Source organism: Leptonychotes weddellii, unplaced genomic scaffold, assembly GCF_054177405.1.
Source record: "Leptonychotes weddellii isolate Sample4059 unplaced genomic scaffold, ASM5417740v2 HiC_scaffold_2350, whole genome shotgun sequence".
In the NCBI taxonomy this organism is placed as follows: Eukaryota; Metazoa; Chordata; class Mammalia; order Carnivora; family Phocidae; genus Leptonychotes; species Leptonychotes weddellii.
Genome location: NW_027824717.1, coordinates 7448 through 13498, shown reverse-complemented (window position 1 = coordinate 13498; position 6051 = coordinate 7448). Strand labels below are relative to the sequence as shown.

Here is a 6051-nt window from a genome sequence, read left to right as displayed (position 1 = left end):
GTCAGAGGGAGAAGCAGACTCCCTGCCGAGCAGGGAGCCTGATGCGGGACTCGATCCAGGGACTCCAGGATCATGACCTGAGCCGAAGGCAGTCGCTTAACCAACTGAGCCACCCAGGCGCCCTGAAGTTAAAGTTTCTGACCACAGCTTGAATGAGACCATCCTTCTTTGATTTAAAATGAACATTTTCAGGCGCCCGGGTGGCTCAGTCATTAAGCGTCTGCCTTCGGCTCAGGTCATGATCCCAGGGTCCTGGGATCGAGCCCCATGTCGGGCTCCCTGCTCGGAGGGAAGCCTACTTCTCCCTCTCCTTCTGCCCCTCCACCCCACTCATGCTTTCTGTCACTCACTCTCTCTCAAATAAATGAATAAAATCTTTTAAAAAAATAAAATAAAATGAACATTTTCTTGCTTCTGGTCTAGGAGATCATGATTTTTCTAAAAGGAGTTATACATGTATTAATGTAACTTTTTTTCAATCCCCAACATACATAAATTGATTTTAATTTAACAAATATGATTATTCACAAAGCTTAGACTCTTTCCAAGTCGCTTGTTCAGGTTATTTTGGAATCGAAGAAAGATAACAATTTTTTTTTTTGAAACTGTACCTATTTTCTGTTGGTCACCCAGGAACCTCCATTAAAACACTGACTGAAAAAGTTGAAAAGACGGTTTCAAATCATAGAAACGTGACTAAGCCAGTTGGTGGAATTAATGTTGCTGAGGCGTTCATCAAAAAAGAATTCAAAGAAGAACTAAAGGTGAAATCACTCTTGCTTTCCGTTTTAAACATGCACAGAGAAAGTCATCTTTTAATGAATATACCTTAATAAATTGTACTTCTTGTAGTGAAATATAAAACATATTTAGGACAGTAGCGGTTGAGATTTGTACCGTATCTTGTTTGCAGCATCATTGCATTTCTTTCGTTTCCGTAGAGAATCAAAGATTCCGGAATGACAGCGGGTAAGAAGGCATCGTTGTGCTTATCAGGCTTGATAGGTTTCCAACCTCCTGTCACGTGTCTGGCTGACGCGTGCAAGCATTAGATAGTTGGCACACGGATGCTTGTGACCGGCCAGACCCCGGCCAGACCCCAGACCCCCAGGACCGACCTGGGGTAAGATAGGGACTCGTCAGGGTTCAGCCCGGCTTGGGAGCTGGAGTGGGTGGAGAAATGCATCCGAGAGACGAGAGCAGAGCCCGGGCACCCTAACACCCTAACACCTTCCGAGCGGTTCCAACCGCCGGGACATCGAAGTGTTTCTGTGCGTGGAGAACTCTTGCTGTATTTCTGGGTGCAGCTCATCTGTGTTGACCGGGTGTCCCAGTAGTGGTCACCATTTTCTTAGCTTTGACTCTTCTCTTGTTCATCTGTGGGCGCAGTAGGAACGCCGTGCTCCTTTCAGTTGGGCCCTGGTGTGACGTCACCTGCGGCTCAAGGTCAGATTATCCCAGAGGTAAGAGCTCCTACTTCCGGAGCAGCCTGACTTTACTGCTACAACGTAGTGTGTCTGGGATTTTTCTAAATTCGTGGCTGGTAGAGTAGGTAGGAAATGTGTACATTTCCGTGGCAAGAAACAAAGAGGTGGTTCCGTCTGCCTGCAAAACACAGATTTCCAAGTCCGCCTCCTTGCCCTCCAGAAATGACCAGACGGGGAATCTCTGAGATTCCCCAACGTCGGATCATTCGGTGTCAGTGGCTCAGTCTAGCCAACAAAATGACCGACGGACGCCAACATGCACTGCGTGTTTAGGAAACCCTCATTGCGGGGCGCCTGGGTGGCTCAGTCGGTTAAGCGACTGCCTTCGGCTCAGGTCATGATCCTGGAGTCCCGGGATCGAGTCCCGCATCAGGCTCCCTGCTCGGCAGGGAGTCTGCTTCTCCCTCTGACCCTCCCCCCTCTCATGTGCTCTCTCTCATTCTCTCTCAAATAAATAAAATCTTTAAAAAAAAAAAAAAAAGAAACCCTCATTGCTCTCCATGTTTTCTCTCAGTGTGCGGATGTGGAGGATGATGACTGGGACATATCCTCCATAGAGGAGGAAAGATCTCTGGGGAAGAAAACTGGGAGAGAACAGAGGGAACCTCTACCTGTGAAGAATGAGTCAAATTCTACTCAAGTGCCAAGCGCCTGGGGTGCGTCTAATCCGAAGGGGCCAAAAGGAGAAGGTTCGTGGCTTTAGTGTCTTGACACTCAGTCCATTTTCCAGTTATTTGTTTCATCTTTATAGATATCTAATGAAGCTATGTTAATATATCATCAGACAGAAACGCTGTTGGTATAATAAATACCTTGATGCTTTCACAAAGCACACGATATAACAAATACCGTGTGCTTTGTGCACATTTATTCCCCTTTAAAGTCCTTTAATCTGTGTATATTTATTTAATTTGGACCTAGTCTTTAAATTGTAATATTATTTTTGAAAATGCCCATGCAAATATTCTCTTCATGCAGATGCCTCGCAGAAATTAAAATTTCTGCTCTTACACCTGAATGGGGCCATTCTTCTGGCAGTCTTCCTTCGTTGATCTCTGTACACATTAAATGTTTCTCTTTATTTTCTTTGAAGAAAGATTTCTCTTGCAACATTATAGCCAGTGGGATGAATTACAGATGAAACCCGGAGTTGACATTGTTCCTGGCTGAGTCCTAGGGTCTGGCCAGGTCGTCCAGAAGGGCTTGTCAGTGCCTCTCCCCCCAGCTGCAGCATCCGTCCTCGGGTCTGTGTGGCGCCCCGAGTTCCACCACATCTCTCAGTAGTAGGTCAGACTACAGTTTCCAGACTCATCAACTTTAGACATGAACTGTTGATGTCCTGCTAAGACAGATAGGGGTGTGGCTCATTTCCCGCACTCACGACACCTCTCATTGACCCCCGTTGGGTCTTTTTGTGCCCCCATCTGTACTTCGAATTAGTACGTGCAAACCTATCTGTCCTTCCCATTTTCAGCAGGATCTCTCGCCACCTCACTTTGTAAGATGAGCCATTGCTGTCTGCCCTCCAAGTCACCTTTCCTCTCCTCCAGAATGTGAGCCGTGCCTTTACTTCTACATGGTGCCCGCCACTAGGTTATCTGTGCTTCATATTAAAGCCCATCAATCCTAGAAAACCCCTATTTAACATTCAGCTCCTACTTGGCCTATTATACTTTTATTCTCCTTTCTTTACACCTGTCAGTCAGAGTCAGTAACAACAGAACGTTACTGAGCATGGTTAAGGATCCTGGCCCTGTGCTGAATGAAGGGAAGGAGAGATGCCAAGTGGGAGCCTCTAGACAAGGGCCCCTGATGGTATCCTGGAGATGTGGCCATTTCGTGGTCAGATTGCACTTGACCTTCCTCCACAGCCTGTGGGAGCTGGGGGCCTGCAGATCAGCCAACAGACCTGGACACTGAGTGATAGGGGATTTTTACAGACTTGTCTGATCGTTGAAGCTCCTCTTCCTCCTTCCGTCTCTCCCTCCACAGGACTTCAAGATGAATCCAGCACGCTGAAAAGCAGCTTAGTAACTGTGACTGATTGGAGCGACTCTTCAGATGTATAACCACAGCCTCAGAGTCAGAAGGTGCAGATGCCAATGGGATTCCAGTAATCTGCCCACAAGATTCTAGCGCTCCTGCCTTACAGTATTTCCCACAGTAACAAGGAAGCTGATTCAGAGAACAAGGGTCTCTTTAACAGCACCTAATTCAGTATTGAAAAACAAATTGTCAACAGTATTTTGAAGCATATAGAGGGTGTTTAAGACTTCTGCTGCTTAAAATTAATATATCATTTTAAGTCATAAAAAGTTTTTTCTTCAGAACGGTACTCTAGTGTTTAAGTGTATTTTTTCAACTAATTTTTAAGTGAATTTTTTTTAAACTTATAGGTTTTGGTTTGAATTAAAAACTTTTTTTTTTATATCTTTCTTATGTGCGTTATCACACTGGAAGTGTTTTATTACAAAATTCTGTTAGTATGCTTAAACTTGAATTAGTGAAATCAATGAAATCTTAAGAGTAGATTGGTTATTTTTCATATAGAAATAAGTTTAGAATTATAAAAATATAGCTAGGCCCATATTAAATACCTTTTCCAGAAGTATGTGTATCATACGCCACTTGGAGCCGTTGTAAGCATGTTGTATTAAACAATTATTTTAGAACATTAAATACCATTTCTGCAGTATAATCTTTGCCTTGGACATTTTATGAAGAAAATGTAGCTGTTTTCAATCAGAATCCGAATAGAAAAGATTGAGTCATTACTGAATTCATATGTGTATGTGGGTTTTTTTTCCACTTTCTTCAAACGCCCAACCCATATTATAAAATACCTCAAAACTAATTAGTTCCGTTCTTAACAATTGTCAACGGTCAGAAAGTTCATATAAACTGTTTTTTGCATTTTTTTATACTTTGTGCTACTATCTGTACTCCGGTTTCCAAAAAAAAAGTAACCTTTTAACTAATTGTTGGGTTTTGGATCTCTTTTCAATTTGCCAATCTTTCAAGTAAAGCTCTCCATTACGTCATCGTGACTGTGGCTGAGTCATTAAGGATGAGTTCTGAGCCAAGCTTACCTTGTTGGGGGTTAGGCTCGCCCTGTGAATCATGCCACATCCTGATCTGAAGTCACAACAGTTTATGTTTCTGCCCCCAAGGGTCCTTTTCACTCGTCCACTTGCACCCTTTTAAGCACTTCCCACAGGGGCCATTTTATGGAAACGCACTCACTTTCCATGTAAGAGCTTTAATAAATGCCAAATCAAACCTCCATACAGGGGGACAGAGATACGCAACACACCAAAGCCACACCGTGCCCAAGAAGGCACACGGGCCACTGTGCTCATTCGATCACTTTTTCAACAGGTATTTATTTATTGAACTACGTGGGCGTAGTATGCTTTTTTTTTTTAAGATTTTATTTATTTGAGAGAGAGCGAGCTCGAGTGCACAAGCAGTGGGGAGGAGCAGAGAAGAGAGGGAGAAGCAGGCTCCCCGCAGAGCAGGGAGCCTGATGCTGGGCTCGATCCCAGGACCCTGAGATCACCACCTGAGCCGAAGGCAGACGCCCAACCGACTGAGCCACCCAGGTGCCCCGATTTTGCTTTTTTAACACGCATAGTTCATTTAATCAGAACAACTCTGGGACACAGTGAATATCATAACCTCATCCTGAAGATGTGAGAAATGCAGAATTAAGTAACTTGCCAAAAGCCATACGACTTGAAAGTGACAAGAGCAGGCTTTACCCCGGTCTCTAAGCTCCCCGTCTTCACTCCTGACGGAAAGGGGAGAGGAAATGGGATGAACTGCTACACAAACCCAGTATTTAAATTAAGTCGGCACATCTGTGTTGCAAAAGCCACTCCTTTAACTCCTCTCTTTAGTCCTACCACGCTGTCCTCGGAGATGTGGTTTGTTCGATTTTCTTCGGACCCTGTGTTTCCCCTCACTGATGCACAGCTAACATGTTTGCGGTTCCCGACAGAGCTTTTCTGTCCTTTCACCCCCCCTCCTCTCCCTGAATTCTTCAGGAGCTAGAATGCTTCAGTACAATCTAAACATTACCTTCACCAGCACAGCTCTGAAATAAAAAACTTGCCTTTAAACACACACCCATAAAATCCTGCCCCCACACTGGCCTGTAGCACCGAACCTCCCTTGTGGCTTTCGGTTCATTTGTATCCCTAGAAGAGATATTTATATATATATATTATATATATAGTATATATTTTTATACTTATATTTATTTTACTATTTTATAAATTACATATTTATTTTATATATTATATATTACATATTATATATGTATCTATATAATATACATATAATTTTTTTAGTAACAAACTTGTTTATTTCCTCTTCTTCCCATTGAACATCTCCAAATAATGTGATTTTCCTTTTTAAGTCTTTCACGCTGTTCAGAGATCACTGGGGCAACTTACATGCCTTGAAAAATGGTAAGTCTCTCCATTACCCAGCTTGGTTGTGCACTCAGGGCCCGAGAGACACACCAGAACTCAGCCATAGGTTGTGAGCGAGGCAGGTGCCA

At 43.5% G+C, this 6051-nt stretch overlaps 1 long non-coding RNA gene across 1 annotated transcript; it reads left to right on the top strand.

Annotated features, from left to right (window-relative positions):
* The first annotated feature begins 610 nt into the window (after positions 1-610).
* Positions 611-4528, top strand: LOC145718845 (uncharacterized). The gene is made up of 3 exons (XR_014142046.1): positions 611-764; positions 2002-2176; positions 3480-4528. It is a non-coding gene; the product is annotated as an uncharacterized LOC145718845 (long non-coding RNA).
* The last annotated feature ends 1523 nt before the right edge of the window (positions 4529-6051 follow it).